The sequence below is a fragment of the Notamacropus eugenii genome, chromosome 7 (genome assembly GCF_028372415.1).
Source record: "Notamacropus eugenii isolate mMacEug1 chromosome 7, mMacEug1.pri_v2, whole genome shotgun sequence".
Lineage (NCBI taxonomy): Eukaryota > Metazoa > Chordata > Mammalia > Diprotodontia > Macropodidae > Notamacropus > Notamacropus eugenii.
Window position 1 is genome coordinate 85,760,039 of NC_092878.1, and position 23,968 is coordinate 85,784,006.

At 36.1% G+C, this 23,968-nt stretch overlaps 1 protein-coding gene and 1 pseudogene across 1 annotated transcript in view; both read left to right on the plus strand.

Annotated features, from left to right (window-relative positions):
• The window catches only part of LOC140514564 (polypeptide N-acetylgalactosaminyltransferase-like 6), a 902,815-nt gene that overhangs the window by 161,066 nt on the left and 717,781 nt on the right, over positions 1 to 23,968 (plus strand). The gene's annotated exons all lie outside the window — the stretch shown is intronic.
• Positions 9,736 to 22,764, plus strand: LOC140513115 (ribonuclease P protein subunit p29-like; annotated as a pseudogene).

Below are 23,968 nucleotides of genomic sequence, written 5' to 3' on the forward strand. Positions count from 1 at the left end.
AGCTGTTTATTATTTCAAGTACTTTTTTCCTTGAATCTCTGGGATTCTCTAAGTAAATCATCATATCATCTGCAAAGAGTGATAACTTAGTTTCTTCTTTAGCTATTCTTATTCCTTCAATATCTTTATCTTGTTTAATTGCTACAGCTAATATTTCTAGTACCATATTGAATAATAGTGGTGATAATGGACATCCATGTTTCACCCCTGATCTTATGGGGAATGCATCTAGCTTATCCCCATTGCATATAATGCTTGCTGAAGGTTTTAGATAGATACTGCTTATTATTTTATGGAAAGTTCCCTTTATTCCTATGTTCTCCAGTGTTTTTAATAGGAATGGGTGTTGTATTTTCTCAAAAACTTTTTCTGCATCTATTGAGATAATCATGTGGTTTTTGTTAGCTTTGTTGTTGATGTGATCAATAATGCTAATAGTTTTCCTAATATTGAACCAGCCCTGAATTCCTGGTATGAATCCTACCTGATTATTATGTATTAATCTCGTGATAAGATGCTGTATTTGTTTTGCTAAAATCTTATTTAAAATTTTTGCATCTATATTCATTAGGGAAATTGGTCTATAATTTTCTTTTTCTGTTTTGTCTCTTCTGGGTTTGGGTATCAAAATCATATTTGTATCATAGAAAGAATTTGGGAGGACTCCACCAATTTTGAAAAATAGTCTGTATAGTATTGGAATTAACTGTTCTTTAAATGTTTGATAGAATTCACTTGTGAATTCATCTGGCACTGGAGATTTTTTGCTAGGGAGTTCATTGATGGCTTGTTCAATTTTTTTTTTTTCTGAGTTGGGGTTGTTTAAGTATTCAACTTCCTCTTCTGTTAATCTGGGCAATTTATATTTTTTTAAAATATTCATCCTTCTCATTTAGATTATCGAATTTGTGGGAATAAAGTTGGGCAAAGTAGTTTCTAATTATTGTTTTAATTTCCTCCTCATTGGAGGTGAGTTCTCCCTTCTCATTTTTAATATTATTAATTTGATTTTCTTCTTTCTTTTTTTTAACCAAACTGACCAAAGGTTTATCAATTTTATTAGTTTTTTCACAAAACCAACTCTTGGTTTTATTTATTAATTCAATAGTTTTCTTAATTTCAATTTTATTAATCTCTCCTTTGCTTTTCAATATTTCTAATTTGGTATTTACTTGGGGATTTTCAATTTGTTCTTTTTCTAGCTTTTTCAAGTGCAAGCCCAAGTCATTGATCTCCTCTTTCTCTATTTTATTTATGTAGGCATTGAAAGATATAAAACTTCCCCTAAGAACTGCTTTTGCAGTATCCCATAAGATTTGGTATGTTGTCTCATTATTGTCATTCTCTTGAATGAAATTGTTCATTGTTTCTATGATTTCTTCTTTAACCCATTCCTCCTTTAGGATTAGATTATTTAGTTTCCAATTGCTTTTTGGTTTATCTTTCCATGGCCTTTTATTACATGTAATTTTTATTGCATTATGATTTGAGAAGGATGCATTGATTATCTCTACCTTTCTGCACTGGATTGTGCGATTTTTATGTCCTAGTACATGGTCAATTTTTGCAAATGTTCCATGTACCGCTGAGAATAAGGTATATTCCTTTCTATTACCATACAATTTTCTCCAAAGATCTATCATATCTACCCTACCCAGAGTTTTATTTACCTCCTTAACCTCTTTCGTGTTCATTTTGAGGTTAGATTTATTGAGAGAGAGGGGGGATGTTGAGGTCCCCCACTAGTATAGTTTTGCTGTCAATTTTTTCCTTCAACTCCCCCAACCTCTCCTCTAAGAATCTGGATGCTAAACCACTTGGAGTATACATGTTTAATAACGATATTGCTTCATTGTCTTTGGTGCCTTTCAGCAGGATATAGTTTACATCCTTATCCCTTTTGATTATATCTATTTCTGCTTTTGCTTTGTCTGAGATTAGGATTGCTACTCCTGCCTTCCTTACATCAGCTGAAGCACAATATATTCTGCTCCATCCCTTGACCTTTATCCTATGTGTATCACCCCGTTTCAAATGTGTTTCTTGTAAGCAGCATATTGTTGGATTATGGCTTTTAATCCGTTCTGCTATCCGTCTCCGTTTTATGGGAGATTTCATTCCATTCACATTCACAGTTATGATTACAATCTGTGTATTTCCTTCCGTCCTCTTTCCTGCCATTTGTGCTTTTAGTTCTCCCATCTCCCTTCCCCTCCTCAACAGTATTCACTTTTCACCACCTCCTCCTGTAGCCTTTCCCTCCTTCTTTTAGACCCCTCCCTTTTATTCCCCTTTACTCTTATTGCTTCTTCCCTCCCTTTTAGCCTCCCTCCCCTTTTCTCCCCCTTCCCCCTCTACTGCCTATAGAGCTAGTTAGGATTATCTAGAAAGATTCTATGATTTTTTCACCCTTCATCTGCCTTTTCCTGTTCATGATGTTTACTGAGTATTGTAGCTTCTGGTTCTTTCAGTCAGAAGCTACAGAACTTTGTGTTGAGCTGATGTGTGAAAAAAGCTAAAAGCAGATTTTTGTTTTTTGTTTCCCTGGATCAACCCTGGGGTTAGCTTGTTAAGTGTGTGGGAGGAGTGGTCTGGTCACAGGAGATCTTCTCAGCTGAACTGAGGCAAAGGCAAGCTCAGGGGATGGTGATCCCAGCTTCCCTATTGTCTTCCCACTTCCCCTGGAGGGCTGAGGCAGGCCTAGATGCTAATGCATGTTCCCAGTCCTCCTGCAGCTCCTCTCTTGGCACTGAGCCTTGCCTGGGTCCTAGTGTGAGTTTTCTCTGCCCTGGGTCCTCTGTCCTTCAGGTTCACCTCCACCAGTGTAGGAGGAATCCCCCTTAGCTATTTTCCTAGCCTCAGGTGTTATGAGACTATTTGCCCCCTTCTGCTGTTCCCACTGAGCCAGGATTTTCTGGGGAAATATTTTATGGTTCTTTCACGGTCATCAAGGGGGAGGAGAGAGCATTTACTGATCACTCCTCCATCCTGGCTCCCGGAAGTTCAAGTAGGTGACTTACTGAAGTTTAATCTTCAGGCTGAAGGTCTCAGGAGCTGCTGTGCTGCTATCTGGCGCTCAGTGGCTTTCACCGGTTTGATTTGGATTGTCTCCCACTCTGCTGGTTCTGCTCGCCCGCTCTCAGGTTTCTCTGATCCCTTCCACTCTCCTGCATCCACTGCACTGCGCTGTGGCTGGGGGTTCACCCCAGTGGAGCAGATCCTTCCCGTGGACCTTCCAGTCTAACCTGGGCTCGGAATCCATCACAGTCTGTCTCCCACTGGATTCCGCACCTCCAAAATTTAGTCAGATTCTCCTTTCAGAGGTATCTGAAGGAGTTTGTCCAAGAGCTTAGGTGAGTCGTTGCTCTCACTCCGCCATCTTGGCCCATGAGCACATTTTTGACAGCCTTATGAATGCTACTTTTTTCCAAAAGCACATACACATTTAGTTCAAATCCTTATTCTGACATTTACCCTTTGGGTTACCTTGTTCAAGTCACTTAATTTCTTTGGACCTCAGTATCCTCAGCTGTAAATTGAGAGGGTTGGACTACAAAACATTTCTTTATCTCCATATCTGTGATTCTATGCAATGGCAAAGAGGAAATAATGTAATAGTCATTTGATTCGAACTCAAGCGCTATTTTTCTTTTCAAAGTCTTTTTACACAAATCTGGGTAATCTATTTGGAGAAATACCATAGATAAAAGCATATATCAAGAGGTGGAAGTGACTTCAATGGACATGAGATCAACTACAACATTTTACAGATGAAAATGATGAGATCTACAGGTAAAGCCTTGCTCTTTATCACATAGATAGTGTAAACATCAAAGACAACAGTCAAATTCGTATTCTCTAATATGCTGCAGAGTCAGTGTCCTTTCTATTATACCATCCTGCCTCCTTCTTCAAGAGATGAGGCAGTGAAGCTTTGTAAATGAATGGTAAATTATAACTTCCTACAAAGCACACCAAATACCAGGGCCACAAGTTGGAGACACAGTTTTTAATCTACTGAGGTCAAACTCCCTGGTGGAGCAAGGCCCTGCCTTATATTTTGTAAGGCCTCAGAAAGATCCCTCTTGTCAAGGAGATATTCACTTATAAGAAAAGGTACTAGGACACTCTGTGGTACTTCAGTCACCTCTCTCCCCAAGGCCTTGTGTCTCAGTTCTATTGCCATCATGAATTAGATTTGATCAGTGACAGGACTGCAAGGACAAGTTCAGAGAACCAAATGACTATGATATTATACCTCTTCTCCTCAAGGAATGCTTTAAAGATGATTTTCATTGCTGGCATTTTTAACCTGCTGCTTGTCTCTATTGCTCCATAAAATGTCTCTATGAATTTCTTTTCAATAGTAATCACACATTTCTTCTTACTCTCAAATGCTTATCAGTAGAGCTCATGCTATCACTTGAGAATATTATGCATTAAGTATAATTTAAATTATGAAGGATTATCATTTGTAGGTTAGGCTTAAAAGGGGGTTGAATCTTCAGAAAAAGAAAAATGATTATGGATAAGATTTGTCCTTTTTAATTCTCTTTGGATGATCTCATTTCTCTTCCTTTGATAGTAATACAGACATTTAGGTGAGTGTTACTCATTCATGTTTTTTAATATGCAGATACCCTGTAATTATTAACAATATTTAATAAAAAATTAAAATAATAAGATGGAAAAATAGAGAGACAGTCATTACGTCAGCAAAACCCAGATTCAATCACTAACTCTAACACATACTGATTGTGTTGATCAAGTCATTTAAACTCACAATGCTTCCTGCAACTCTTTATGATTTAGTTTTAACTGAGATGTTCTTTCCAGTGATGAAATCACACTTCTGAAATTCTCCCTCTTTCCTCAAAAGAAAAAGTGATCTCAAAATGGAATATCTGACTTTAAAAAAGAAATAACCAGAGGTACAGGGACTCACCTGAGCTCTCCCAAATTCTCCTCCAAACAGCTTTAAAATCATGTTTCAAAATGAATTCTGGAGCAGCAAAACTATCCAAAGGATAAGGTGAAATAACTTAGAAGGTAGGTGGGAAAGTTCTGTTTTATTGAGCTAAGACTGAAGCCCTGGCCTTATCATGGTAAGCCAGCAAATGGGCTTGAATGCAACTGAATCAGAGCTGAGACAGTTTCTGGAGCTTTCAGCCCACAGTTGCAAGTATGTTGGCCTACTGGTTAAGAGGAGATTACAAGGTACCCTTAGCTGGAACTAGGTGTAAGACTCTATTGCATTGCCCATACTGCATTCTGGGTCACAATTCCAGGATGGAAAAGAGTACTTGTGGTAATCTAGAGACTACAGCAAAGGCCTGGAAAGTAGCGATCACATGTCTTTTTGGAGCATTACTTTGTAAAAACTGAAAATTTACAAAGCCTCAGAGCTAGTAACGAAGACGACAGCAGACAGACAGACAGACAGACAGACAGACACACACACACACACACACACACACACAGAAACTGAAGCTTGGGACAGTGCCCTCTCTACCCCAGGAGCAGAGTCAAACTTCAGCATAGAGGTAAAAGTCAAGAAATAGGCTAGGGAAATAAGCAAGCAGCAAAAGAAAATACTTGACCATAGAAAGTTGCTATGATGACAGAAAAGATCAAAACAGAAATTCAGAAGAATACAATAAAGTCAAAACAGCTACATTCAAATTTTCAATTTGAATTTTAAAACAGTAACATTCAAGAATTTGAATTTTTGAATTCAAATTTTAAATCTCTTAAAAGATTTCCTTTAAAAAGCTCAAAAATACTTTAAAAATGAAATAAGAAAGATGGGGAAATATTGGTGAAAGAAATATGAATTATGAAAAAAAAATTTAAGTTAACAGCCTGGTAAAGAAGGCACACAGACACAAAAAAAATACTGAAGAAAATAACAACTTAGAAATCCAAATAATTCAAATGATAAAGAGGCACAAAAATCCACTGAAGAGAGGAACTGCTCAAAAAGCAAAATTGGCCACATGCAAAAGGAGGTACAAAAACTCACTGAACTAAAAGCAGAATTAGCCAAATGGAAAAAGAAGTACAAAAGTCACAGAACAAAAAAATTCCTAAAAATATAGTTAGAATTGGGCAAGTGGAAACTGACTCTATAAGACATCAAAAAAAAAATCAAAAGAATGAAAAGAATAGAAGATAATGTGAAATATCTCATTGGAAAAACAATTGACCTGGAAAATAGATCCAAGAAAGATAATTTAAGAATTATTGGACTACATGAAAGTACAATAAAAAATGAGCGTAGATAATATCTTTCAAGAAATGATCAAGAAAAATTGCCCTGATAGTCTAGAAGCAGAGGTTAAATAGAAATGGAAAGAATCCACCAATCACCTTAAAGAGATCCCAAAATGAAAACTCCCAAGAATATCATAGCCAAATTCCACAGCTGCCAGGTCAAGGAGAAAATACTTCAAGCAGCTACAATTAAACAATTCAAATATCATGGAGCCAGAGTAAAGATAACAGAAAATTTAGCAGCTTCTACATTAAAGGATTGGAGGGCTTGGAATATATAATTCCGGAGGACAAAATACCAGGATTATACCCAAGTATTGCTTACTTAGAAAAACTGAGTATGATCTCTCAGAGGACAAAAAAATGTAAGAATATTTACTTAAATGGAGGACTTTCAAGCATTTCTAATGAAAAAACCAAAGCTGAAGAGAAAATTTGACTTTCAAATACAAGACTCAAAGGAAGCATTAAAAGGTAAACAGGATTGAAAAATCATAAGATATTTAATAAGGTTTACATTCTTACGTGGGAAGACAATATTTGTAGCTCCTAAGAACTTTCTCAATATTCGGGCAGTTAGAAGGAGTATATCCAGATACCTTTGCATGTGTGGGAGTTGACTATGATAGGAAGATATCCATAAAAATAAAATTAAGGAATGAGGAAGAGGGTTGCACTGGGAGAAGGAGGAAGGAAGAGATAGAATGAGGTACGTTATCTCATATATAAGAGAGGTAGAGAAGAGCATTTACAATGAAGGGGAAGATGGGTGGTATGTGGCAGGTAATTCTAGAATCTTGCTCTCATCACAACTGCCTTAAAGAGAGAATAACATACACACTGAATGGTTATAGAATTCTATCTTACTCTTTAGGGAAGTGGGAGGGGATTTTAAGAGGAGTGAGGACTGATATAAAGGAAGGCAGATTGGGGGAAAGAGTAGTCAGAAGCAAAACACTTTTGAGGAGGGACAGAGTACAAGGAGAGAGAGAGAGAGAGAGAGAGAGAGAGAGAGAGAGAGGTGGTAGAATAGTGTAGAAAGAAATACACAATTAGTAATCATAACTATGAATATGAATGGGATAAACACACATAAAATGCAGTAAGACAACAGAGTGGATTAAAAACCAGAATCTTGTAGAAGGCGGCGGGGGCGGGGAGAGGGGGAACAGCAGGTTTCTTAGATAAAGGCCTCATTTCTCAAATATACAGAGAACTGAGTCAAATGTATAAAAATAAGAGTCATTCTCCAACTAATAAATAATCAAAACATATGAATAGGTAGTTTTCAGATGAAGAAATCAAAGCTATCTGTAGTCATATGAAAAAATATTCTAAATCACATGTATCAAATTTGCTAATATGACAGAGAAGAAAAATGACAAATATTGGCGGGGTGGGGGAAAATTGAAACATTAATGCACTTGTGTGGAGTTGTGCCCGAAATGCTGCAAAAAAGTACTTCATTTTGATCCAGCAATACCCCTACTAGTTCTGCCTTCCTAAAAGATAAAAAAATTAAAGGAAAAGGACCTATATGTGCACATATATTTATAGCAGTTCTTTCTGTTGTGGCAAAAAAAAATAGGAAATTGAGTGGGTACCTAACATTTGGGAAATGGCTGAACAAGCTATGGTAAAGAATGATGAGCATGATGGTTTCCAGAAACAAAAACAAAACTGAAAATACTTACATGAATTGGTACAAAGTTAAATGAATAGAACTAGGATAATATTGTACATATTGTAAGGATTTTCCACTGTGAATGACTTAGCAATTCACAACATCACAATTATCCAAAACAATTCAAAAGGACTTATGCTGAAAAATCCTATCCAATCACAGAGAAATAACTGATGGTTTCTGACTAAAAATTAAAACATACTTCTTCAAAACATTATTTTGCTTGTTTTATTCCTGTGTTTTCTTTCACAGCTTGACTAATATGGAAATATGTTTTGCATGACTGCACATGCATAGCCTATACCAAGTTTCTTGACTTTTCAATGGAGGAGGAAAGGAAAGAGGAAGAACATTTGGAACTCATAGTTTTTAAATCAATGTCAAGATTTATTTTTATATTTAATTTGAATATAAAATATTAAAGAAAAAGAAATAACCCACCAGTATAGAATGATAACATAAGACAATTCCAGTTAGATTTATTAGTGTTTTTATTTTTCTCCTATTAAGAATTGGGAGCAAGAATGAGTTCGTTTCTGCAATGTGTCCTTTGGTGACATCTGGAGTTTTGTAGCAGAAAAATGTTCGGTCTTTTTGTATTTCCTTTTTTTCATGACACCCTGAGGCAAGATTGTGATTAGTTATGCCCTTCAATTTCATTGTTATGCTGATGACACAGAGATCTATTGCTTTAATGATCATTCCTTTTCAGGGAGAAGAAAATTCAGATCTGGGTATCTATTAGTTCTTTATAGCTCCTTGCTTGAATATGCAATTATTTATAATGAAATCTTTCAGAAGACCAGCTTCTTCAATGCCTTTGTCAACAACATGAAAAGGGGAAAAAAAAGTCAAACTAGTATTCACCCTAGTATTCACATTTCCAGTTAATCTCAGAAGTCAGTGACAATGAAGGTGAAAAAGAACTGAAAAAAAAGGAAGGCAGAAAAGGTGAAAGTAAACTGCTGATTTCCTTTTCTTAGGCTACATGTTACTACTGATAGTTGTCCTGTATATACCTCTTTATGATTTGCAAGTTGATTTATTTACATGAAATTCTTCAATCTTCACAATAGCTCTGTAAGGGAGAGTTGCAAATTTTATTGTCCCTATTTTACATGGTACAATTTGTAGCTGAGCCTCTGTGAGGTGAAATATCTTGCATGCATGGTCACACAAGTAGTAAAAGTTAGAGATAGGACTCAAGCCTAACTCTCTTGATTGCAAATCCAGCAGGGAATTTTTCCTTATAAAAATCTAATATTCAGACCCACCAATAACAGTAAGAAATTTTTTTAATTTGTTTTGAGAATGATGAATGTTTCTGATCAGAGTGAATTTTAAGCATATTCCCCATGTATGCAGCATGGATATTATTTGTCATGACTGTGTATGTTTGATATGCATATCTCAAAGTTTAGTATCCTCTAAAAGGATAAGCAAATAGACTTCACATGCCTCCTGTAAAGCATCAATCCCTATATTATAAAGACCAGATCTGTTTTGAATCCTTTTAAATTTCAGTCACTTAGAAGAAAGTTTATGAATCAGATGTTTATTTCATTACAATATGTAAGCACTAATATGTTTAAACTCCTGAGAGAATAGGGAAGAGTAAATGTGATTTAATTCTCTGGAAGAAGAAAACATGGTTTTGAATTAAAAGGATAAAGAAGCTGTCAATTTTTCTAATTTCCTATCCTCATGTTAGATTGCTTTAGTTGATTTTGACATATAACTATTTGATTGTTTCTTATTTTCTATTTAATTCTCTTCATTAGTATTATCTGTCTTATTTAAATAAATTTTACTGTATAGGTGATATATATTCATGTTGCAAAATATGTTAATAATAAGACATGTAACAAGTTACGGTTCATGATTTGCATACCTCATCTCATATGAACCCAATAACAACCCTATGACAGGTATTACAGGTATAACTATTTCTATATTGTAGAAGAGAAAATTTCCTGTATATGTTTTAGAATATTTCCTCCCTCCCCACTCTCCCAAGTTTATCTCCTGGTCACCATAATGCTCTATATGGTATGATTCCTTTTATTAATTTTTTGTTCCTTGTTTTGGACTTTACTAAAGGGTCAGGTTCTGTGTAGTTCTAAGGAGATGCCTGGCACGAGTTTGTGCCTTAGATGCTATTACTTTTTTCCTAGGTTACATACGTTTTTTTTATTATTCTGAGATTTCAAGGATGGAGACCTGTAGTATATCACTGCTCATAAAGCAGGCTAGCACGGGACAAAGTCTGATTGCTCCTTTTCCTTTGAGTTCTGCAAGCCCTGTCCTGTGTTTGAATCTGAGCAACATACCTGTGGGCATGCCCCTTGTTAGTGATCTAGCAAACTATCTGTTCTTTAAGTCTAGACTACTCTCGCTCCTCATCTCTGCCTATTGCCTTCCTTAACTTCTTTCAAGTCCCAACTAAAATCTCATCTTCTACAGGAAGTCTTTTCCAATTTAATTCTAGTGCCTTCCATCTTTTAATTATTTTCTGTTTTTCCAAAATATACCTTGCTTATGCATATTTATTTGCTTGTTGTCTCCTACTAGACTGTGAGCCCCTTGAGGGCCATGACGGTCTTTTGTCTCATTTTTTAATCTCCAGTGCTTTAGCACAGTTTCTGACACATAGTAAGCATTTAATAAATGTTTATTGGCTGAATTAATAGATTGATACCAAATTTAGCCACCATGAACCAACTGGAAAGCTCTCCAGCTCCACAGCGACAGATTTCCCTGTGCTATAAGATTCCTGCTCTATTTATTCCCTGAAGATTTCAGACTGTGCTGGGGGCTGTGATTTAGACTCTGTTCTATTCCTGCATTCCTCGTCACATGTTTCCTGTTTAGTTTAGTTACTTTTTTCTTACTTCTTCATTTAGTTCATTCTTCATTCAGTTCACAGCACTGAACCCATGGCCACTGATTACCCCAGAATACCACCCTTGGATACAGGTCCCTTCCTCAGCTTGCCCTACATCTATGATCTGGAAATGAGTAGGGAGGGGCAGAACGGTCAGTCTGAACCTTTTCCTTTATCCTGAACAAGTCCTTGTATATAGCATTAGTATTTTTCAATTCCTACATTGGGTGTTTCTCTTAGTCATTTCTAGCTAAATCCCAAGTTAACATAACTTCTTTTTTCCTTATGCCAACATGGGTTGTAAAATTACCATTATATTTTTTTTAGAATTACCCAATAAGTCCCTTTAGAACATGTAGCTTAAAAAAAAGGAAATGAGCAGTTCACTTTCACCTTTTCTGCCTTCTTTCTTTTTCCATTCATTTTCACCTTCATTGTCACTGATTTTGAGATTAATTGGAAATGTGAATATTAGTTTCAATTTTTTTTCCCCTTTTCATGTTGTTGACAAAGGCATTGAAGAACCTGGTCTTTTGAAAAATTTCATTATAAGTTTGCTTCATTTTCTAGGTCTTTCTGGAAATTAGTGATAGGGAGTTCAGCTATACTTCTCTCTCCTATTGGTTTTGCCTCCTCTTGATATGTTTCTTTTTAAAACGAATGGAATTATTAATTATTTCTGGGCTTGCATAACATTAATTTAATTCCTTAAAAGGCTGAGGAATTGATAGTAAGAGATGCCACCCTTAACCTAATTCTCCACACTAATAAGGAAGTTGTCATTGACATGGAAATGATCATAATTTTCATTAAAATTTGTGATCATGAAGGATAATTAAATTGTGCAGTTTGTCATGTACCCCAGATTTCAGGAACACAGATTTCAAATAGTTTAGAAAAGATTACTTTAACCAGGGAATAATAATTTTTCATGAGAATCTGGCCTAAAGAGAGTTGGAGAGCTTTCAAAAAATTAATTTTGAAGACAGATGAATTTTTCCAGTGAGGGTTAGAGGTACAGAAAGGGCATTGACCAATTTAGATTTAAAAATTAAAATAAAAGAATTTAGAAAAGATGGAAGCAGGGGCAAGTAATGAAGATAAACACAATCATAGCATTATACTATAGAGCTGAATGCTGTAGTACACAAGAAACTAAGCCTGAGAAGGAAGGCTAGGGACACAATTATTGGTGACCTTTAAAAGTTATATAGGGGAGCAACTAGGTGGTATAGTGAATAAAGCACCAGTCCTGGACTCAGGAGGACTTGAGTTCAAATATGGCCTCAGATACTTACTAGCCATTTGACCCTGGGCAAGTCACTTAACCCCAACTGCCTCCTAAAAAAAGTTATATAGGACGAAAAAAAAAGTTTGAAAGAAAAACATGGTTGGTATAAACATAATAATGATGGAGAAAAGGTAGAACTACTAAATCATTAGTTTGCTTTAGTTTTCTTTGACAAGGGCAATATTATGTGGAACAGAAAGAACAGCCATAAGGAGCTAACACACACATAGGCAAATATGAAACGAACACTAATCTGTCCTTCCTTTCATATCACTATTTTCCAGATTAACTACATCTTAAGGCATTGAAAAGCATTTTTCAATGATTCTGGAGACAGAGAATGAGGTATCTACCAAAAGCAAAGTATAGGCCATTAAGTTTGCCTTTGATTTTTGATAAAATTCTAAAATATATTATTTAAAAGGATGGTTAATGGACATCTAAAGATAGAAATTAGGATCATAAAGAACCAGGACAATTTGATCAAAAACAATTCTTGCCAAACTAATCTCACTAATTTACTTTATGAAAAACAATCAAATGGGAAAAGAGGAAAAGCATACCTGTACATTGATTTTCTCATTTGACTCAGTCATTATGCTGTCTGCTTTATTTCCATGAGAGTGAAGTTTGCTTCTTTTTTATACAAGTTTATCTTCATAAACATAATGGCTATGTTTATGACAATGCTTTACATTTCAAAACAAAAATAAGAATTTCCCACTTTCCCAATATTTTTCCTCTTATTCATAGAACTTAAATGAAAATTAATCTTGATGACCTGCAAAACTTTTTCAAAGACTAAACCCTAAGGTTGAATTTTTCAGTATTAAGCTCCAGTGTACAGTAAACCTTAGTGGCACCAGTTTTACAAATGTATGAACATGATTTTTGGATCTAAATCATATGAAAATCTGAAAATCTCTTCAAAATAGCAAATATTAGAAACTCAAGTAAAGCTAATTATTGCATTTTTATATAGCAAAAGAATGTTTCAAAATTTCTTTCATCATTCCCTACCTACAACTCATTGTCTCTGTGACCTTAGTTGTAGCATCTTTGAAACACGGATACTATCTTCTTATCTGTTGTGAGTGTCAGATAAGAAAATGTATGCAAAATCTTTTTAAAAACCACAAAGTTCAATATCACCATTACTTGCCTGGACTATTTAAAAGCTCCTAAATTGATCTCCCTGAAACCTCTCCTTTTTAGTCCATCTTCTGCAAATGTGCCTTTTCACCCATATCACACTCTCCCTACTCACAAAGCTCTAGTGGCTGCCCAATATAATACATACTTGTGTGTTGTGCTCCTAACACCTCTCTCCTATTTTCCTTTTCCAGACTAATTATACATTACTTATACAGTAAAGCAAAACTGGCGCAATGCCAAGGAAGAAGAGAGAACACTAGCTATCTACAACACTGGATATCAAGATATAATGTAGCATAGGAGGACTTCATTCACAGGAAAGGAAATAATCAAAAATCCTCTGATTGCTTATCCTGACATTGCACTCAGTATCCATCTCCCATCTCCATAACTTTGCAAAAGTTGGCCCCTATCCCTAGCATGCAATCATTCCCTATTTCTTCCCCTTAGATTCCCTAGTTTCCTTTAGAACATAAATGACCTCTTAAGTGTAAACCTCTATTTATCCCCTACCTGCACCAGCTGCTCATTATTCTCCTCATGAAAATACCTTGACTTCATGCATATTTCATCTGTAATTATTTGTGCACATTTCCTCTCATAAAATGTGAACCCATTTAGGGCAGGCACAGTTTTGTTATTGTCTTTATATCTTTATTTTTAATGAAATGCCTGGTATATATAACATGCTTAAGAAGTACTTGGCTTACATAATATAAAGGAGCACATTATTTTATTATCTTGAGATTCTTAGTTATGTCCAGGTTAGATTATTGCCAACATAATATTGTTTTGGATTCCATAAAACTTACTGCTTCTCTTTTTTCTTGTCCTTCCCTGTTTTTCACCTAAGACCATGTGATAAGACTGTGATAAGAACTTATATACTGTGTTCAGAACTTTAAAAGATATGGGATTTCATCCTAGCTTCTTCCACAGATGCACATCACAAACCTATTATGATTTATTAGATAAGGAAAATTACTTGTTATGGTCCTAAATTTAAATCATGAAGTGATTAGCCTTCTGCTAATGAAGCATTCAACTTGGCTTTGACTTGTCATCAGATGATTGTATAGTACTGTGCCTATGTATACTAGCTTGCTAAGACTGGAAAGAACTTTTAGTACCATTGATATGAATTTTGAAGATTTGGTGACACCACACTTCCTTGCAGGGCACTGGAGTAAGACTTTAATGAAGTCCTACATTTATAGGGCAAAAAAAACTACATGGGCAACAAAAACATATACCTTATATAGATGAGTTTGAAGTCGCAGAGAAGTTACATGGCTTTGCCTATCAAAATAAAGATCTAAAAGGTCATTGTACCGGCCTCATTGTTGTAGATCTGTGAAACCTAGACAGTATACCAGCACCATACCAGGGAATTGAACACTTTCCATTTGAATTGTCTTAGGAAGATTCTCAAGATCACCTGGCAAGATAAGGTAGCAAAAACTCACCTGGCAAGATAAGGTAGCAAACAATGAGGTCCTTTCTTGAGCAGAACTGTCAAGCATTCAAACTTCTGCAGAGAGTACAATTCTGGTGAGCTGGCCACATTGTTCAAATACCAAAAGCATATTTGCCAAAAAAACTACTTTTTAGAGAATTCACACAAGGCAAGTGCTTGCATGAAGGTCAGAAAAAGGACATTCCAATGGTCTCTCTGAAGAACTTATTAGACTATTTTTGAATTTATTTGAGATATAGGAAACACTGGCACAGGACATTCTAATACTGGTTGAGAGCATCAAGAAGGCGATGCACTCTACGAGCAAAGCAGAATTTCAATAGCTCAAAAGAAACATGAAATGTGCAACTGTAGACATTTCCACTCCAAATGTTCATACACACTATTTGTAGCTGATCTGTGGTAAAGCTTTCCAAGCACAAAACTGTGATGTCATTTTTGTCGTTTTCGAAAATGAAGGACAACAATAATCTCTCTCTCTCTCTCTCTCTCTCTCTCTCTCTCTCTCTCTCTCTCTCTCTCTCTCTCTCTCTCTCTCCATGCAACCATCTGGGAAATTGAAAGAAAGGGTTCTTGAATTGTCAAAAGAAAATAACCTTCCCATCAAAAAAAGCAAAAGAAAAATCCCAGTCTCCTTTTTAATATTAATAATTTATAGAAGGATAACTGTTCATTGCAATTCAAGTTAGAAAGAGAAATGATAGGGTACTACATTCTTGATATCTCTGTTCAAAACCTTGTAGGGTAAATTCTGGGACTTCTTGGGAAGAAAGAAAAAAATTAGGAATCTTTGCAACAATTAAACAAGGTAAAACCAAGTAAGATAGAGTAACTGGAAGAGAAGCTAAAGGGTGTTTGAATATAATAAATTGAGGTTATCAGCTGTGGTCATAAAGTTTGCTGAACTGAAAAGCGTATTTATTACCTCGGTTCTCCAGTACCCCTTTACATGCCAGAGCTATAAATCTCTATGTTATCAACATTATCAATGATTACTGACAAATAAGATTCTTAATATTTCCCAAGTTTTAAAATAAAACAAAGATCATGGCCAAAAAAATAAAAATATCTTTCCAATAGTATTATGCATCTTGTAATGAAAAACACCAGAAAATCAGTTAGATATAAGAAGATAAACACTTTCTTTAAATAAAAATAGTTCTGGAAATATCAGTGATGGAAGGAATGATGTGTTTGTTATTTATGTCTTGTAATAATTGAAAAGTGGCAACAAAATCTGAGAATTATCAATCAATGAGTAGGCCATATGCTAGCTACTGGGTGAATATACAAATACATAATAAGATAGCCCCTACACTCAAGAAACCTATGTTCTACTGAGTGACACAATAGGTAAATGTATGGGTGTGTGCATGCTAAACACACAGTAATTTTGGAGGACATACAAGGAGATAAAACGTAAATTAGTATATAATATATGCTTATTAGCTATATCCTTCAGGAGTTTATTTTTTTTTTTTGAGGGGTACAGTTGTGGGTAATAGTGTCAGGATTTCATTAAGATGGAGAATTACCATTATGGAAACTCTTTTTACTTATGAAAATCAGCACTTTATCTAAAATTTTACTATGAAATTTTTGCTTGGGACAATGAGGTGTTAAGTGATTTGCCCATAATGAGACATTTAGTATGCTTCTTTGGGATTCATCTTCCTGGAAAAATAACAAAAATACCACCCAAACTTTTTTAAAAAATTGCCACTCCACTGCACAAAATTCTTCAATGGCTTCCTATTTCCTATGCCATAAATCTTACCTTCTTAATCTAATGCTGCACAGTGGAAAAAACATGGCTCAGCAATCAGAGGGATTCAGCTCATATTATTCTTCTGATATTTCTTCTGTGTTGGATAAGTTACTTAATGTCACTGGGCCTCAATTTTTCATCTATAAAATGGACTGCATGATTTCTGCAGACTCTTTGAGATGTACAGCTATGATTTTTCTGATTCAATTAATCTGATTCAAAATTAGAGTCAAACTTTCTCTCCATATTCAATATACACTAACATGACCACTAACCTCACTGTTACATGAATGCATCATCCTCATTACTACTTTTGGCCTTTTACTTCCTATTTCTCTTATCTTAAATGTTCTTTTCCACTTCGTTCCTCTTTAGTCTAGCAAAAACTTAACCATATATAAAGGCTTGGGTCAATTATTACCTAAGTGAAGCTTTTTCTGACCAAAGCAACCTTCACTGGCCTCCCTTTCTTTTAAATTTTAGTTCTTAGTGCATCTATCATTGAAGTTAATTATTTTTTATTCACATTTCAATTAGTTATTTATTTTAGTTTTCAACATTCACTTAAAGATTTTGAGTTCCAACCCCATCTCTTCCCTCACCCATGATGACATCCACTCTGATTCACCCCTCCCCCAATCTGACCTTCCTTCTTTTATCTCCTTCCCCTTATATTTTTCCTGTAACGTAAGCTAGATATCTATACTCCATTCCCTGTATCTTATTTCCCGGTTGCATGTAAAAATGATTTTTAACATTTCATTTTTTAAAACTTAAGAGTCCCAAAATTTTCCCCCTTCCTTCACCCCCCTCTGTCCTGACTCAGATGGCAAGTAGTTCAATATTGGTTGTACATGTATGGTCATGCAAAACATTTCCATAATAGTCATGTTATCTTTTAGGTAAGTCATGGGTAATGATAATGTCACTGGGCCTCAATTTTTCCCTCTATCCTTTCAAACTCCCTCATTTATTCTATTCTCTCTTTTAACCCTGTTCCTCCTCAATTGATTGCTTCTGATTACCCCCTCCCCCAATCTGCCCTCTCTTCCATTAAGATCCTTCTCTTATCCTCTTCTCCCCTACTTTCCAACAGGGTAAGATAAATTTCCATATCTAATTGAGTGTATATATTATTCTTTCCTTAAGCCAAATCCAATGAGAGTAAGGTTCATTCATTCATGTATACACACACACACACACATGCATATACTTACACATATATACATACATACATGCATGCATATTTCCTTCAAACTACCCTAATACTGAGAAAGGTCTCATGAATTACAAATGTCATCTTTCCATGTAGAAATGTAAATAGTTCCACTTTAATAAATACCTTATGATTTCTCTTTCCTGTTTACATTTTCATGCTTTTCTTGAGTCTTGTATTTGAAAACCATTTTTTCGTATTTATCTCTGGCTTTTCAAGAATGCATTAAATTCCTCTACATTATTGAATATCAATTTCCCAACCTCATTGGATACACTCAGCATTGCTGGGTAGATTATTCTTAGTTTTAATCCCAGCTCCTCTGACCTCCAGAATATCATATTCCAAGCACTATGATCACTTAACACAGAAGTTGCTAAATCTTGTGTTATCCTTATTATGTTCCCGCAATACTTGAATTGTTTCTTTCTTGCTATTTGCAATATTTTCTCCTTGACCTGGGAACTCTGGAATTTAGCTATAATATTCCTAAGAGTTTTCCTTTTGGTGTTTTGTTCAAGAAGTGATCTGTGGATTCGTTCATTTTATAATTTACTTTCTCATTCTTAAATATCAGGGCTTTTCTTGATATTTCTTTAAAGATGATGTCTAGGAACTTTTTTTTTTGATAGTGGCTTTCAGGTAGTCCAATAATTTTTAAATTATCTCTCTTGGATCTATTTTCTAGGTCAGTTGTTTTTCCAATGAGATATTTCACATTATCTTCTACTTTTTTCATTATTTTGGTTTTGTTTGAAAATGTTTTGGTTTCTCACAGAGTTATTAGCTTTCATTTGCTCCATTCTAATTTTGAAGGAATTCTGTTCAGTGAGCTTTTGGACCTCATTTTCCATTTGAATAATTCTGCTCTTTAAGGCATGCTTCTCGACCCCTACTTACTGCCCAGATAGTTTCAGTTTTCTAGTCATGGCTCCCTCCTTTCTTTTCTTTTCTTTCTTTTTTCTTCCTTTGGTCCTCAAGTTGCTACCAGGATCACAGCCTCACTTCTCATCTCACGCTTTAGCTGCCAAGGTACTGCACCATAGACCTGGCTGAGACAGAGAAGAAAGATGGCAGGAAGGCAGGCAGGATGATGTTGTGAGTCTAGTGTGGGCCTTGCAATGCCATCAGATGGAGACAGAAGTGCGCAGGGATGGCACATTTGATTTACTGAGTTTTCTCTCAAGAAGAGGCCAAAGAACTTCATGTTGAGTGTCAGGGAACTTGAAAGGTTAACGCGTATCTGAAAGCCTTCCTACCCCATCTGACAGAAGTCAAACTCCATGACCACTTGCATCACAAAGCTGATGTCCTAGAGTACCTTCCCCCAATAAAGCCCAAGGAAAGGAAAAGAAAATCCCAAGGCTTCTCTGCAAAGGAAAGGCTAGAGTTGCCCCCCCCCCCTTTAAATTAGACTTGAGCATCAAGGATACAGCCTGTTTCTCCTTCTGCATAATCTCTGGAAACAACATATCCACAACTTGTGCAATGGTCTCAAATCAGACACACAGCCACAGATAATTCAAATAAAGTTTTTAAAAGCAGATGTTCATGGTGCTGTTATTATAGTTACAAAATGCAAATGTCCCTCTTATGATGATGTTATGGGAATTCTTCAAAAAATGAGGCATGACTCTTTGTGGTGGCCAAAAGGTGGAAATCAAGGGGATGCCCATCAATTGGGGAATGGCTGAATAAATTAAGGTATATAAATGTAATGCAATATTATTCTGCTATAAGGAATGATGAACAGGAAGACTTCAGAGAGGCCTGGAAAGACTTATATGATCTGATGCTGAGTGAAGGGAGCAGAACCGGGAGAAGTTTGTGCAGTGTGTGAGAGTTTTTTCTGGTACACTTGAAATTTCATTGCAATGCAAGGACTTAAAAAATTCTCAATGATCTTTTAAGGGAAAATGCCTTCCTCATCCAGAGAGAGAACTATGGAATTCAATCGTAGAATGTAGCAGATCATTTTCTTTTGTATTACATTTTGGTTTGTTATATGATTTCTTCTGTTCATTTTAATTCTACTATACAGCACAACTATGGTGAAAGTGTATTTAACAGGAATGTACATGTAGAACCTATATCAAATTGTATACCATCTCGGAGAAGGAGGGGGAATGTAGAGGGGAGGCAGGGGAAAATTCTAAGTTATATAGTAGTGATTGTAGAACTCTGAAAATAGATAAAATTAATATATATATATAAAGAAATGAAGTATGTCTTCAAAATTATCACCAAAGATGACAAATTAAAAGTCATTCCTAAGTTAAACTGTGTATTTACTGTAGAAATCGATGGCTTCATTTCTTATATTCATGGGAGCAAGTTCCAACTTTGATCAAGTAAGAATTGTGCAAAGAAGTTCAAAGCAAAAGGAACAATTGACCTATGAACTCATGACTGCTTAAGAAAATATCACTGCAATTCGGAACAGTGTAAAGGAAGCAAGAGACAAACTGGCAGCTACCTCATGTTTGGTGCCTTGCTCTTTAAAAACAATACTGCCAGGTAAATGAGTAGCTCTTTTCCATCTCATTTCACCATTTCAATTGTTAGTTGTCTTTTCTTTTCAATGTTTAAAATTCTGAGTGTGGTCTGCCTGCTTCTGGTTAAACAGATGATTTTCCAGTTGCATTGTTTTCTAGTGAGATTTGTTGAGTAGATTCAAATCTGTTGCCTCCTGGAGTCACAATCTTAACAAAAAGAAGTTACAAAATCACTGGGTCTTATTTTCCACATTAATAGCTATATTGAATTAAGGAGTTCATGTAGTCTTTACACCTCAGTAGCAGACTTTAAAGAAGAAAATAAAGAATGTATCATTTTCTAGTGCCAAGCCTTTATGGTATCATCCAGAGAAAAGCCAACGCACTTGGGAGAATAGAGAGGATCATGAGGTTTTCTCTCCCAAACTCCCATACATTATGTGACCACCCACTTCCCAGAAACTTCATCCCAGATGACCTTTGAAACTATGGGGAGAAGGGGAGCAGCAGAATCAAGATGGTAGAGTAATAGCACGCACTTTCTAGAGCGCTGCCCCCAACCCCAGCCAAATTCCTGTAAAAAATGGCTCTAAACAAATTTTGGAGCTTCAAAACCCATAGAATGACAGAGTGAGGCAGATCTCCAGGACAGACTGGAAGGTAGCTGGAAAGTGTCTATCATGACGCACTGGGAGCAGAGCGCAGGGCAGTTTGGGCTGCACCTACACATATGGGACCTGAGCAGGCTTTCAGGAGCCTGAAGCTCTTGTGCCTGTGGTGGTTTCCAGACTTTAGGACCTCAAAACGCCTAGGACAAATTGGAAGATCAGTGGAAAGAGACTGTAGGACCAATGCAGGAGAGTGAAGTGGTCTGGCCCCAGCCCCAGGGTGGCAGAGTGGGGAAGGGAGGAAGGAACATTTGGCAGCCACAGCAGCAGCAAGAGCAGAGACAGTGATTGTTTCTGGAGCTCTAGGCCCACAGATTGTGGGAGGATAGAGCAGCTGACAGTATACCCCCAACCCTGACTGGAAGCAGAGAACTATCTTGACAGAGCTCAAAAATCAAACAAATAGCTGGGGAAATGAGCAAAAACTGGAAAAAGAATGAAACTATAGAATCTTACTTTTGTGACAAGGAGGACCAAAGCGTGCAAAGAGAAGAAAATAAAGTCAAAGCAACTGCATCAAAAAACTCCAAGAAAAATATGACGAGGTCTCAGACCATGGAAGAGCTCAAAAAGAATTTGGAAAATCAAGTAAGAGAAGTAGAGCAAAAATTGGGGAGAGAAATGAGAGTGATACAAGAAAATTATGAAAACCTAGTCAACTGCTTGCTAAAGGAGATGCAAAAAAAAAATGCTGAAGAAAATAACACTTTAAAAAATAGACTAATCCAAATGGCAAAACAGATCCAAAAAGCCAATGAAGAGAATGCCCTAAAAAGCAGAATTGGCCAGATGGTAAAGGAAATCCAAAAGCTCACTGAAGAAAATAATTCCTTAAAGATTAGAATGGAGCAGATGGAAGCTAATGACTTTATGAAAAATCAAGAAATTATAAAACAAAACCAAAGGAATGAAAAAAAGCAGACAATGTGAAATATCTCATTGGAAAAACAACTAACCTGGAAAATAGATCCAGGAGAGAAAATGGAAAAATTATAGGATTACCTGAAAGCCATTATCAAAAAAATAGCCTAGACCTCATCTTTCATGAAATTGTCAAGGAAAACTGCCCTGATATTCTAGAACCAGAGGGTAAAGTAAATATTGAAAGAATCCACAGATCATCTCCTGAAAGAGATTCAAAAAGAAAAACTCCTAGGAGTATTGTAGCCAAATTCCAAAGATCCCAAGTCAAGGAGAAAATACTGCAAGCTGCCAGAAAGAAACAATTTGAGTATGGTGGAAATACAATCAAGATAACACCAGATCTAGCAGCTTCTATATTAATTGTATATAATATCCCAGAAGTCAAAGGAACTAGGATTAAAACCAAGAATCACCTACCTGGAAAAACTGGGTATAATACTCCAGGGGAAAAAAACGGTAATTCAATGAAATAGAGGACTTTCAAGCATTCTTGATGAAAAGACCAGAACTGAATAGAAAATTTGACTTTCAAACACAAGAATCAAGAGAAGCATGAAAAGGTCAAAAGCAAAGAGAAGTCATAAGGGACTTACTAAAGTTGTCCTACATGGAAAGATAATATTTGTAACTCTTGAGCCTTTTCTCAGTATCTGGGGAGTTGGATGGATTATATACATATAGACAGAGGGCACAGGATGAGTTGAATAGGAAGGAATGACATCTAAAAAATAGAATTAAGGGGGAAAGAATAATATATTGGGAGAGGAAAGGGAGAAATGGAATGGGGCAAATTATCTCTCATAAAGAGGCAAGAAAAAGCTTTTACAATGGAGGGGAAAGGGAGGAGGTGAGAGGGAAAAAGTGAAGCTTACCCTCATCACATTTGGCTTGAAGAAGAAATAGCATGCACACTCAATTTGTTATGAAAATCTATCTTACACTACATGAAAGTAGGGGAGAAAGGGGTAAGTGGGGTATAAGGGGGATGATAGAAGGGAGGGCATATGGGAGGAGGGAGTAATTAGAAGTAAACACTTCTGGGGAGGGACATGGTCAAAAGAGAGAGTATGATAGGATGGAGGGAAATATAGCTAGTCTTTCACAATCTTTTTATGGAAGTCTTTTGCATAACTACACATGTTTAACCTATATTGAATTGCTTGCCTTCTTAGTGGGGATGGGTGGGGAAGGAAGGAAGGGAGAAAAGTAGGAAATCAATGTTTTAAAATGAATGTTAAATTTTTTTTTACATGCAACTGGGAAATAAGAAATACAGTATTGGGGTATAGAAATCTATCTTCCTCTACAAGAAAACAGATGAGATGGGGATAAAGGAAGGGAGGGGTGTGATAGAAGGGAGGGAAAATTGGGGGAAGGGGTAATTAGAATGCATGACATCTTGGGGTAGGGGAAGGGAGAGATGAGGAGAAAATTTGGAACTCAAACCTGTGGAAACTAAATATAAATAGATAAATTTATTTTAAAAAAATTTAAAAAAAGAACTGTTTTAGAAAGTTTTGTAATAACTTTGAACCAAATAAGAAAATGAACTTTTATTATTTATGCAATACACATTATTTTTAAAATAAGCCCCTATATACTTTGATGATAAAACATGAATGTTTTACTTTTTTGTTGACTCTCAAGGGGTAAAAGCAAGTGAAGCTCTCTGAGCTTAACTCACTGTTTGGGGGAAGGGGAGGCAACCCCCCCACCCAGGCTACAGTGAGAAAAGATGACCAACTTTGTCCTGTAACCATTTCAGTTATTTTCATGGGAAATCCTAAAGAATATCAGTGCCCTTAAGGGTCTCTCCTTTCATAAGCCAGACGTATGCCACAGATTATCCTTGGCATCATCTCCCCCTCATCCCCAGAAAATTTCCTACAGAAACAGGGCTTTTTAATGTCCCTTTTCCTTTGAGCCACTAATTACAAGCACTCCACTTCTAAGAAAAGAGAACATTGCACACAAGGTGGATGACCATTGATTCAGACCAGATAACAGGCTTGTCTGACATGAGGATTAGAATGCTGAAACCTTGTCATGACAAGTATGCCCCAAACTACCTATTTACTGTGTCCTTGGATACCATAACCTTTTCAATTTCTTCTGCGGCCTGAGACCAATTCA